This window comes from Hyaena hyaena, unplaced genomic scaffold (genome assembly GCF_003009895.1).
Source record: "Hyaena hyaena isolate Hyena2069 unplaced genomic scaffold, ASM300989v1 scaffold_572, whole genome shotgun sequence".
Classification (NCBI taxonomy): Eukaryota; Metazoa; Chordata; class Mammalia; order Carnivora; family Hyaenidae; genus Hyaena; species Hyaena hyaena.
The window spans coordinates 1,108,908-1,122,521 of record NW_024081210.1 but is presented as its reverse complement, the minus strand read 5'-3'; the positions used below and the strand labels follow the sequence as shown (position 1 = coordinate 1,122,521).

Genomic DNA, 13,614 nt, shown 5'->3' with positions numbered 1-13,614 from the left:
AAATGACAGCACAAAATGCACACCATGCACCACTGGACACGATGCACTGAAAAGAGCACATAATCACTTCTGTGGTTTTCCTGACAAACATACGTAAACTGAATCTGATTGTTAGGAAACATCAGACAAACCCAAAAGGAGAGACTTTGTAGAGAGTTAAGGGATTACACTCTTCAAAAATATCAATGTCATGGAAGGTAAGGCAAAAAGTAAAGAACTCCTCCAGACTAAAGTGGCACAGTGAGTAAATGCAACACGTGATCCTGGATTGTACCCTGGATCCTAAAAGACATTATCGGGATGATTAGAAAATTGCTGGTGGAGTTGACAGATTTTGATATTGTTTTGTGGGTATGTAGGAGAGTTTTGTTTGTTTTTTATGAAATATACACTGAAATATTAAAGAGTATTGAGGGATCCTGTCTACAATTTACTCTCAAATTGTCCAGGAAAAAAGTATAGATTAATAGAGACAGATAAAAGTGGTAAAATATGAACAATTGGGGAATCTGGGTGAGGGTATATGGGATCTGTTTGCACTGTTGTTGGAAATATCCACATTTGGGTTCCCTGGGTGGCTCAGTCAGTTAAGTATCTGGCTCTTGACTTTGGTTCAGGTCATGATCTCCTGGTTTGTGGGTTCAAGTTCCACATTGGTCTCTGCACTGGCAGTGTGAAGCTTGCTTGGGATTCTCTCTGTCTCCCTCTCTCTCTGCCCTCCCATGCTCATGTGCTCTGTCTCTTTCTATCAAAATAAATAAATAAACTTTAAAAATGAGAAAATATCCATAAGTTTGAAAATCAATTTAAAAAGGTATTTTTCCTAAAAAATGAAGATAGTGGAAAGATTTTTAGACCAAAAGGACCCTGGAGGAATTAATCCCATATAAGCCCACACTGAAAGATATTAAATGAAGTTCCCTAGACAGAAGGAACATGGTTCCTCCAAAATATGAAAAGGAATGAATAACAATGGAAAAAGTAAAAATGTGGGTAAATGTACATGAATATTGAGTGTAGCAATGATACTACATTGTGTGGTCTAAAAGATGTATAGAATAACACAAAATGGGTGGTGGGGGGGGGGGATAAGTAGAATTGAAGTGTTAAGGCCCTAGCATTGTCAGTGAAGTGATAAAAGTACTAAGTTATATTAGACTGTAAGAATTCAAGTTTGCATGCTCTAATTGCTGGGCTAGCCATTAAAGACATATATATTAAAGACATATATATATATATGTATATTCACCTACAAGTGAATAGAGAGGGAAAATGGAATAGTAACAATAAAAGAACTTTATTAATCCAAAAGGGAAGAAAGAAGCAAAAAAAAAAAGGGGGGGGTGGACAAAAAAATTTAAATTATAAGCACACTAAAGTATATAAATATATCATTTACATAAATACTAAATAGTCCCATTAAAAGACAAAGATTGTCAAGCTGAATAAAAACAAAATATAAAACCTAATCAGAGGTGCTTATAAGAGTCTTAAATATAGGGACATGGAAAGATTCAAAATAAAAGGATAGAAAAGATATACATATACACACTAACCAAAAGAAAGTTGATAGAGCCATACAACATCAGACAAAGTAAAATTTAAGATAAAAACCATTGCCAGAAACAGAGATACTTTTGATAATAATAAAAGGTTCAACTCACCAGGAAGATAGAACAGTTTCTAAATTTGTATTCCTCCAATAACAGTTTCAAAATACAGGAAGCAAAAATTTTACACAACAAAATGAAATAGTTAAATGTGCATCATTTAAAAAAATTTAGCATATTTCTCACAAAAACAAATAGACTAGACAGGAAAATATCAGTAAGAACAAAGAAGATTCAAATAACACAGTTAAAAATTTAACCTAATTGACATACATAGAACATCGCAGATGAAGAGCAAATACATGTTCTTTTCACGTGTACGAAAAGTAGTTATTAAATCTGACATACGTTAGATCATAAAGCGAGCCTTAACAATCTCAAAAAATTGATGGGCGCCTGGGTGGCTTAGTCGGTTAAGCGTCCGACTTTCGCTTGGGTCATGATCTCGCGGTTCATGGGTTCGAGCCCGCGTCGGGCTCTGTGCTGACTGCCAGCTCAGAGCCTGGAGCCTATTTCAGAGTCTGTGTCTCCCTCTCTCTCTGACCCTCCCCTGCTCACGCTGTCTCTCTCTCTCCTAGAAATAAATAAAAAATATTTTTAAAAAAATCTCAAAAAATTGAAATCATTGAAAGTGTTTTCTGACTACAGTGGAATTAAGTTAGATATCAGTCACAAAAAGATGACTCAAAAATTCCCATGTTTGGAATTTAAACATAAAATTCTAACTACCTTCTAAAAGAGATCTGCCTCTACAGATCAGCCCCTACCTCCTGGCCACCTTCCCCAACACTGCCATGCCCTTTGGCTGTCCTAAAAGCAGGTCTGGTCCTCTCACTGCCTGGCGCCTTCAATGGTGGCTTCCTCATGCTGTAACTCCAGACCTGGGCCTGCTTTCACATCCTGGAAGCATTCTGTAGAACTTCTCCCTCTCTCCTCTGCACAGTAATCTGGCCCCAGGTCTGCCTCCTTTCTCAGCCTTCAGAAAACCTGTATTTTAGCCACCTGAGACCAAGTACCATGCCCTCAGTGCACTATGTTCTATGACATATGCTCTTCCTGCTGCCTTACGTGCCTCATTTCCTCTTCCCCACACAACCACCTTTTACCTGCCTCACCTGCCTGTGGAACTCCGACTCATCTGTCAGTGCCCCACTCAAACTTCATCTTCTCTCTCTCTGAGCCCCAGTCAGAATTAAATATGGTTTAGGAGGCTATACCTCTACTCTAACACCAATCTTATTTTACTCTGGCAGTCGTGTTTGTCTCACCTACAGATCAAGAGCTCCAGGAAGATGGAGACCTTGTCCTGTTCAGTTTCATATACCTGGAGACTGACTCCATGAAGTAAAAGTAGGAACTTCATCATGAAAGGAATGAACCCGGTAGGCATTGATAAATTGTCTTTTGATAAGTGAATAAATGTTTTAGAGATAACTTCTACTTATCACACACCCAGACACCAATACTGTTATCTCTGCCATCATCAACATATGGGTTTATGTTGATTTACTGATTCATTCATTTAGTGAATCCCTAAGATTGCAGTGGGCTAGATGCTGGAGATACGGAGGCAGAAAGGATATAGACCCTGCCTGCATGGAGCTCAGATTCTCCTAGAGTTAACTGTAAAACAATGTAAAAGTGCATTAATAGACACATGTTCAGGGTTAATGCATGTCAAAGAAACCTATTCTTCTTTCAAAACAACATGAAGTTCACATGCTTGTGATATATCTTATTTACTGGCTGGTAACACTGGAGAAATTTGAAAATGGTTCCATCACCAGCCATTTCAGTCCCTGAGTGACTTTGGTTGACACCAAGATCATCAGGCAAGGTTTGAAATAATACTTATTTAAAGCTGAAAATGTGAATGAGTTTCCACCTGAAAGAAATGATGAACCCTTTTCCAAAAACAGAGATAATTGTTAGCAATTTCAGAAGGTGAACTAGTAAAAGATTCATTCTCATATCGTTCTCATCTGTCTGACAGAGATGGAAGGTTTATACGGGCTTGACTAGTCCCCATGGCAACAGCCTTTCTCCTGGGTTACCATAGGAATTGTGAAGGCCTTTATAAACCTCCATTAGCAGAGCCTGGGCCGGCAGCCGGCAGAAACGTCTGCTGAGGAAGACACTGCAAAGTGTCAGCAAGGGCGTCTGGGAATTAATTTTACCCTAGAGTAGCTGTGCAGGTCTGTTGAGCCCCCACCTCTACAGCTATGAACACCAGCTAACACTAGAATCAGCCTGATGCCTTGAACACCTCATATGAAGGGGTTTTCAAAATCTAGCCAGAAACATATGACCAGATTTGAAAAGATTTTGAGACGAGGAAGGACTCTATTCTGACAAAGCCTCACACAGGAGAGAGGTAAATTCACTTTTTTTTTTTTTTCCAGGACAGGGCATTAGAGCCATATTAATAATTAATATAGTGGTGGATGGTGGGGATGGTTATTCAACAAGGTGAATGTTCTTAATACCACTGAACTGTAACTTACAAAATTATTAAGCTGTTAAATTTTGTTACATGTATTTTAGCACATTACAAAGAATTTTTAAAAACCTAATAGTTGTAATTATGACACTACCGTTACTGAGCACCTACTATATCCCAGGCACTAATGCTAGATACTATACATGTTCTATGTCCTATCATCTCCCAAGCCTCGGGGTAGCTATCCCTACTTTAAAGATGATTACTATTCCTACACTGAAGATGAGAAAGCAGAGGTTTTGAGTAATAGAGTTGCTCAAGGGTACACAGTTAGTATGTTGTAGTGAGCATTGTCAAGCCCAGGTTTCTCTGACTCTAGAATCCTGACCCTGAACCATACAAATTCAGTGTTGATGCCACACTCTGTGTCAGCTCTCAGATATGATTAAGACAGCCTCTTCTGAATTGACAAATTAAGACTCTTGTGGAATTCTGTTTAAATTTTGTTGTTCTCTTTTTTAAGACATAATGGGTAATCTTTTAGGCTGTGATTATAAGAAGGCTTTCATTTTTATTCTAACCTTTGTATTATTTTACAACAATCACCTACTTTCAGAAAATACAAAGATACTTCCATTTTTTTAAAAGTTGTGTTGTATAAAGATGAAGAAGTCCTGGCACTTTCAAATAGCAATCTGTATTTAAAGGAAAAAAATCACCACTAACATTTACAGGACAGTTGCATATAGGGGGAAATTACTTAAGAAGTAAGCTGGAGAATGGCGGCTCATTTTTAGGCACTGGAAAGCTCTTTCTCATCAGGGCAGAGAAAATGACCGTATTTTGTACCAAAACAAAAGTGGAATGCATGTGGTTATAACCTCTTTGCGCTTTGGTCAAGCTGTATGGAAGAAGTATGAAAAAAGAGAACTCTGGAGAGAAAGAATTCTAAAACCCTAGGGAATTTCTTCAGTAGCAAGAAGGAAAGCAGCAATAGGAATTGGTTCTTTAAAAATAAGCCTTTGGGGCATGCCAGCCGAGAGGGGGCACGCCCTCCTTCAGGGTTTCTTCCACAGGCCACTTAAGGCTGTGAAGAACACTAACTGGGATTTTTCTACCAAGAGGCAAAAACCTGGGTCCCAGCCCCTGAAACTCTAAATGCTCAAGCAGGTAAACGGGAGAAGGAATTACATTTTTTTCCCCTTTGAAGACATAAGTGGAAAAGAGGATACTAATTAGCAAGCAATGAAAATATACCAGATTGCATCTACTTTTCTTTATTATTTTGCTTTTGAAGTACACTTTTAAATATCTGGTAGTGCTTCTCTTCAGCTGCTTTAATAAATTTTTGTTTTAAAAAGTCAAATTGAGGGGAAATGGAGAGTTCTTGTTTAGTGGGTACAGAGTTTCGGTTTTGAAAGATGAAAAGATCTGGGGATCTGTTGCACAACAATGTAAGTGAACTTAATGTTACTGAACTATACACTTAAAAATGGTTAAGATGACACATTTCATGTTATGTGTTTTTAGCCAGAATTTTTTTTTAAAGGGTAAAACTGATGACATCCGTCTTAGTCAGCTCGGACTGCTATAACAAAATACCACAGACTGGGGGGACTTAAGCAACAGACATTTATTTCTCACAGTTATGGAAGCTGAGAAGTCTAAGATTAAGGGGCATGAGATTACGTTTCTGGTAAAATCCCTCTTCCTGGCTTGCAGATGACCACCTTCTTGCAGTGTCCTCCAAAGGCACATAGAGTAAGCTCTAGTCTTTTCTTCTTATAAAGATACTAATCCCATCATGGGGGCCACCCTCTTGAACTCATCTAATTACTCTCATAGTAGGCATCAAGGAATAGATAGAAACCCTTTCCCCATTAAAAGACAAAAATCTAGAACTCTGTTGACTTTACACTCACATTGAGCTCACTTCTAGTCCTGCTTTTGCATTTACTCACCCTCTGACCTCTTGCCCTGCCTTTGTCCATCATGGTGATGATGGGCATGGCTTCTCTGACCTTGAGCCTTAAGTCTTCTCCTGGGTCTTCATGCTGAACTTGCCCCCAAATTAGATCTACTCCTGACCAGGCCTCTGAATCCTGAATCCTGAGATCACCATGAGAGCCCATCCCAGCCTACTTCAAAAGTGGGATGCATCAAACAAAGCCAAAGGTATTATCAAGACATTGGGCAAAGAATTACAAAACAATAAGCTACATTTTATCAGGAATAAATTTAAAGCTCTGCTCTTTTAGTAATTAAATTAATTGTTTCAATCTAGGATTTAAGACATAGCTTGATATCAATTTGTATGATACAGACATTCAACTTTTATTGACCATTACTGACAAATCCAATATTAGTCAACAGTCTAATAAGGTCACTAAGATTACTAGGATGATGTTTAGCCACATCAGAAAGTTGGCACACTTGTTTAGTGAAGGGACAGGTAGTAAATATTTTAGAATTTGCAGGCCATTTAGTCTCTGTTGCAATTACTCAACTCTGTCCCTATCTCTCAAAATCAGCCAGAGACAAAGTGCAGAAGAATGGGTGTGGCTACGTGCCAACAAAACTTTAGTCATACACACTGGGCCAGTTTGCTGACCCCTGGGCTACAAAATGCACAGCCAAGATCAAAGAGTTCATATTCTCACTGCACCGTGCAGCAGTCAAGCCATAAGCTAATTCTTGCTTATTTCTGGGCTCCTAAAGTGTAGCTGGTCAGAGACAAGAAAACAGAGATTTTCCTGTTGGTCAATAATGGTTTATTAATCAATCAACCTATTATCAGTATTGGTTTATTAATCCATCGACTTTGAACATAGTTTTTCAATTCAGCTAAGAATCTACCTAGAAGTACTCATATTCCATTTGTACTTCTCCATCTGGTCCCCCAGGAGAACGTGGTTATCCTTGTCAGAGTCTTGCTGAAATCACACCACCAAGTCTGTCACAGAATCCAAGATCTGAGAGAGGTTAGAGTCTGGCATATTGGTATTGGTCCTTAGTGAACCTGCGTAGCTCCCAAGGATTATCAGTCCTTTCAAATGCTTTCCAGGTGATCATTTAATAGACTATCCTAGCTGCTGAGCTACAAAATGGCAAATCTATGGGCAGAAGTCAATCCCTGGTGGCCTACTGGCCCTATCCATCTACAAACCTATTTAATTCAGCCTGTACAATATTTTAAGAAAAATTAAATCGTGATCCCCATTTGAAAATTTGAAAATTTAACTTTAAAATGGTGAAGCTCCAACCATTCTGGGCATGGCTACAACCAGAGCTGGAGCTTTGTAACAGCTGCCCTTTTAAGAAGGAGCCTGCCTTTTCCAGCTCACTGGGGTCTCTATCCGCCCTACTTGACTCTTTAGTTATTTTCTGGTCTCCGTAAAACACTTAAGTTTACAATCCTTCTACATAACCCACTTTTTCCCCTTTTAGAAAATCATGACTATTCTTAGCTGATTCTAGTCTTCTGACACATCCCCCATTTTTCACTGCTCCTCTGAGATAACCAGAAGTGGCCCAGTAATCTCATTTGCAAGGTCTCACAGTTCCCTAGAATACAATGTTCCTGGGCAGGAGGCTGGGAGCTTTGGGCTCACTCACAGACTCTTCACCAGTCTGGGCTTCACTGATCTTTTTTATGCCCTCCCACCCCCCTGCCCAGATTGTTCTACCCTTTCCATTCATAAGGTCATTCTCCTTGGCAGAGCAAATGAAGGCCAAGTGTTTTGGGACAGCCTTGAAAGCATTTACCCAAGACATTTGCTTTTGCCTTGTTCACTCTTCAACTTGCTCCAAATAGCATTCTGTGCCTTTTATGATGTCCTGAACATTGTTCACAAGTCAGGATTTATCCTGAGCTTTTGCTTTTCTGACGTCATTTGCACAAATCTTCACCATCCTTTATTTTCATTCTTTGGTTTCCGGTAATGTCCTTTGAAGAGTTGAGCTCACACAGAGCTCCCTGAGAAGCCAAAGGATTCCTTCTATTTAGAAACCACCTCTGTTTCTTTGTCATCAGAATTGAATGCAATTTCATAGACAGAATATCCAAATGGGGACCTTCCCAGCCCCTATTGAGACATCTACCACTTCAGAATTTCAAACTGACTGAATCTTTTCTCTGGGTTTCTTTTCTCCCCCTGGCTCACACAAGCTCTTTATCTCAAGCTTCCTCTCCTTTCTATTACAATTAAGTACAGGCAACGATCTCATCACTTCATCTACCTGCTGGGAGAAAAAAAATTGTGTGTCAAGGAAGGATTTATTAGAAGCTGTGCAGAATCTGAAGTTTGCTTAGGTATGACACGTTCTGGTTTCCAGCTTTATTTGAATTTGGGGGGAGTTCAGAAGCCTCCTGGGAAAAGAACTCGGATATATATGGCATAGGAGAGGAAATGATAAGGTAGGGGCATTCAACAGAAAGTAAATTGCAATAGGACTTGCAGAATCCCCTGGACATAAATTACATCCAAAGATGAAGGGTTCTGCATGACTAGTTAGACTCAGAGACAAAGCCTGAGAGTCTATGGGGAGAGAGGTTGCAAGAACCATGATGGAGAGCTTCTGTTTGAACCCATTCTGACTCCTCCATCCACAAAGACATGTGTGCTCCCTGGAAAGAAGGGAGCAGCGAGTGAACTAAGAGAGCTTTCCACCAAAATTGGTTGTGGGCTCTTCTAAGAGACTGAGACATGAAGGAGGGAAAGGGCCAGCCAGCCAGAGTAGCAGTGGGTATTAAGTGATGGTATAGAAGTGAGCTGGGGACAATCAAGATACAACATGTAGACACCTTGCTTCCTTACCAGATTTGTAGGCTGAGTCAGGGATTCATTCTTTTCATTCTGGCTGATGATCTTCAGAATGCCCTTATGTCAATAATAACTTCTCTTCTTTTCTATTTTTGCCTTTCTCAAGATTTGACTCACAGCTGAATGCATCGCCATTCAAGGATTTGTCCTGTGATGTGTAGCACTACCATACCTGCTTTTGCTAACAAGGTGAACACCTCCATTACCATATTTGAGATCCTCCCATCAAGTTTCTGAGACTCCTAAAGCTGTACCTCCCTTCTTATGTTAAAATATCAACATGATTCTATTTCGCAGTACTAGTAAGTCTTTCCAACCCTTTGCCTAGTTTTCACCTTCCATGACCCGAGATTCTCCCTGCCCCCACCCCCAATCTTGTGCTTTTGGATAACTAGTAGCCAGCTCCACAACTTTTTCTGAACAGTCACTGAGGACACCATGATCTTGCCAGTCCTCATGTGATTACAGTTACTACTAATGATGATGCTAAGTACCACTTATTGGGTAGTTACTATGAGCTGTTCACATCTATTATCCCTTACTGTTGCAAGGGATATCTTTATTTCCAGTTTATAGACGAAAAACTGAGACTCAGTTACAGAAATAACTTGCTCAAAGTTCCAAAGCTAGTAAGCAGATGGGCTGGTCTAACAGGGTCTAGATGACATCCTCAAAAGAGATGACTGAAGAAAATTGAATGAAGGGAACACTAAAAGGTATACAGAGTTACAGAAAACCTGCAAGAAGTATAAAGGAGCCCATTAATAGAAACAGCAGAAAGCTTTTACTATCCTTGAGCATGAAGGGGCAAGAAAAGCCAGTAGTTACTTAAATCTGGAGATAAAGCTGTAGGAAAGGGCCAACTGTCAGGAGCAGCCATGGCCAAACTGCAACCCAACTGAGAGGGAGCTGGAAAAACAAATATCCTGACCTCACTTCTCATCTCTGATTACCTGCCTATACCTCCTATTGGCTAAACCCAGCAGGAGGCAAGAGAGCAAATCTTAGGTCAGCAACTCAGCACACAGAGCAAGGAATGCTGGAAACTGAGTCTGGAGGAAAATGGAGAACATCCCTCAGAAATGAGATTTGAACCCTGGTTTGTCTAACTCCAAAGTTTTTGTTTTTCTCAAAATTCCAATGTTTTAAATTCCAGACACTTAAATTAGTGTCTTAACTAGGAACTCATAATTTCAGTTTCTAACACCTTGATCTCCAAATCCAAATTCCATTCTTAGACATGTGTCTTAGGCAGTCGTTAACTTCCCAGATAACCTTATTTCTTTCAAGTCATCTTCCAAATAATGACCAAGGAAACATAGGGGAAAGCCAGGCCAGTACCCATGCCAGTATTGCAGTGTCCTGTTTAGCATATTAGAGTCCCTGGAGATACTGATAACATTTGCCCACACAAATAATTCATTAAGAGTGGGATATCTTAGCAGATTCTGCTACAGCCCAGACACCTGCTCCAAAAAGTCCGTTCTTTTGGAAGAACTGATTAGATGACTGGCCCAACCCACGGTCCTTAGAAATCCTTTACTCCTTGGTTTTCTCTGACCTTTTTTCTCCCATTCCATCTACCTCTGTCTTCAGAAGGAATACCAAGAGGCATTTATCAACCTCTTTCCTATTCTATGTAGTCGAAGAATCTTCCAGTGACTGCTGCTTACTGATTTACTGTATAATCAACATGGCTTCCTTGATGGACAGTATCCTCCATGACTTCCCAAAGATGAGGAAATAGTAATTGCATTGGTCAGTTCCCAAGACAAGAATTGAACCACTTTTTAAAGTAGACAGTATCACTGTTTTTAAAAGGCATGTAAAATTTTGTAAAAAGTCATGTGAAATAAAACATAATTATGTATGCATAAAATCCTAAGAAATCTACATAAAACTAGAACTAATAGGTGAATTTAGCAAAGTCACAGGTTACAAGGTAATTATATGAAATCAACTATAGTTTCACAGACTACCTGTGAAAAATTAGAAAATGAAATCAAAGTGGAGGAGGGTGCTTGTGGGGATGAGCACTGGGTGTTATATGGAAACCAACTTGACAATAAACTATTTGTAAAAAAAAAAAAAAAAAAGAAAATGAAATCAAAGAATACCAATTACAGTAACATAAAAAATAAAACATTTAGGAATACATTTAACACATATATGTAAGACCTGTGCACTGAAAACTACAAAATGTTGCTGTAATAAATTGAGAATAACTAAATAAATTGAAAGATATAAAAAAAGAAAGAGATATACATATGTTCATGGATTTCAAGTCTCAATATTGTTAAGATAAATTTATTTATAGATTGAATTTCAATACTGTTAAGATATAAATTTATTTATAGATTCAATGCTATCCCTGTCAAAACCCCAGTTTTTCTTGGTAGAAATATGACACACTGATTCTAAAATATATACGGAATTACAAATGATTGAGGACATCCAAAACAATTTTGAAAAAGAAGCAAAAAGTTGGAAGACTTACCTGACTTCAAGACTTACTATAAAATTACAGTAATCAAGACAGTGTGGTATTGGTATAAGGATAGACAAATGGATCAACAAACCAGATTAGAGAGTTCACACATATATATTTTCAACAAAGGTGACAAAGTTCTTCAATGAGGAAAGGGCAGTCTTCAATAAATGTTGCAGGAATCACTGGATATCTGTATGGGAAAAGGTGAACTTCAACCTTACCTCACATCATGCACAAAAATTAACCTGACATAGATCGTTGAACAAAACAGAAAACTAAAACTATAAAACTCCTAGAGGAAAACATGAGAGAAATCTTTGAGACTTTGAAATTGGCAAAGAATTTTTACTCAGGACACAAAAGACATTAAACATAAGATAAAAAACTGATTAACAGTGGTAGTCCTGAGGCTACTGCCTGGGCAGTTTAAGCCAACTTGGCACCTAGATAAGTCTCTTTTACTCTGTGTATTTTTGCCCTTGTGTTAACAAGCACGTTAAATCGACCCTTGGCTAAAGCTCTTGAGTTCTCCATAACCCCAGCCCAGCCTGCCAAAGTTCTCTGTGCTGGACTGGGTCTCAATCCCAGTGGACAATAAAATGTGAATGTAGCTTTCTTTGCCTTTGTTCTTTGTTGATGCATATACTTGTAAATGCATAAAAAAGAAAAAGAAGAGGTTGGGCAGAGACAGAATTTATGTTCTCCTGGGTCCTGGGTCCTAAGCCAAAATAATAGTGATAATCATACTCCATGATTATCACAGGCTTCATGTACCACTGCTTTTTCTTATTCTATGATTTAAAAACCAGTGTCCCCTAAGTTGTTACATTAGAATCCTTAAATTTAATTAATAGGAGGCCGCATTACCTGATCCTGCCTTGGAGAAGAAAAACTCTTCCCAAGAGGATGTTTCTATTAAACATTGTCCACACTGCCACCTTGGAAATACAGTATACCAGGATTGCTGTGGATATTGTCCCCATCAATGGAACCTCAAGTCCAACTAAAGGATGAAGTCCCGGCTAAACTAAGGACACGGACAATGATAAAGGTGTGTCTCTGCTTTAGAGATCTCAGGTATGTTTTAACTGCTTGAAGCCACCGCAAGGTTCCTGAATCCTTGCCCATTATGACGAGAGGCCATAGAAAACTAAAGATAAAAGCAGGTGAGGCTGACGACATCCTCTGGAAGAAGAGCACATATCTACGGTCTCAGAACTATGAATGCACTGACCTCCCCCTGGCTTCATCCCTTACTAGCCCCGGACCTGTGTACTGAAGTCTTTATCTTTTTGTGTGAACCCAACAGTTTCTGAATTTCTGATCTTGCTGAAATCTGCCTTGAACACCTTAGGGTTCCAGCAATGTCTCCAGCATTAGAGATGTTCCTTTGGATGTGGTCCCAGCTGATCCAGGCTACCCAACATTGGTTGCTATTCTGTTCTTTAGTAAAAGCACAGAACTGAGGAAACTTGTGAGGATTTGCCACAGCTCTATCTCAAATTCTCCAGTTCAGTTCTTTTCTGGCCTTGGAGATGCAAGGCGCTCCTTGACTTCCAGAAATTACTCTCTGGTTGGGGAAAAACTGAAACAAGTCCCACAATTTTTTTTGAACTAAGACAAGTGCTGTTTACAGGGCTAGTATGAGGATCAAATGGAAAAATAGAAACTACATGTGCAATAAATTCATATGATTTCTGCACATGGAATGTTACATAAAATGTGTCTTCTATTAGAGGCTGTGTTAATGAGATCCTTAGTCTGAAAACAATCAAGGCCCCCAAAAATTAATTAATTAGCTAATTAGCAGAAGCCTAACTTGAGTTCTAGCTTTAAACAAACCATAATTACTTACACAGCACACTGTCTTGATCTCCTTTATATATCATTAAAGATGGTATTTTGGCTACTTTTTTTTACATATTTTCTGTCTTCACATAAACAAAATGGCCCCTTCAACCACAACTCTGGGCTACAGTTCTGGTCAAAATGGACACTCTATATTTAATAAGCCTCAGAGATGGCACTGAAATGGGCCCTCCACCTGTCCCCAGAGCCTTCTTGGATTCTACCATCACCCATTCTGCAGAGAAAGGGTTTTAAAAGTACCCTGTCCTCAATATAAAAGTTAAATCTTCTAGCTGAGAAGTCACAGATTTAACCCCCACTTAGCTTTCCACCCTCCTCCTCCTCAAGCCCACACTACACAGCCTCACTTGTCTCATTTGTGTATATGCTAATCTCCCCACT

At 39.1% G+C, this 13,614-nt stretch overlaps 1 long non-coding RNA gene across 1 annotated transcript; it reads left to right on the top strand.

The window, feature by feature from the left end:
- Window positions 1-3,713: 3,713 nt before the first annotated feature.
- LOC120248273 lies at window positions 3,714-10,675 on the top strand. The gene is made up of 3 exons (XR_005532541.1): window positions 3,714-3,984; window positions 8,980-9,062; window positions 10,517-10,675. It is a non-coding gene; the product is annotated as an uncharacterized LOC120248273 (long non-coding RNA).
- The last annotated feature ends 2,939 nt before the right edge of the window (window positions 10,676-13,614 follow it).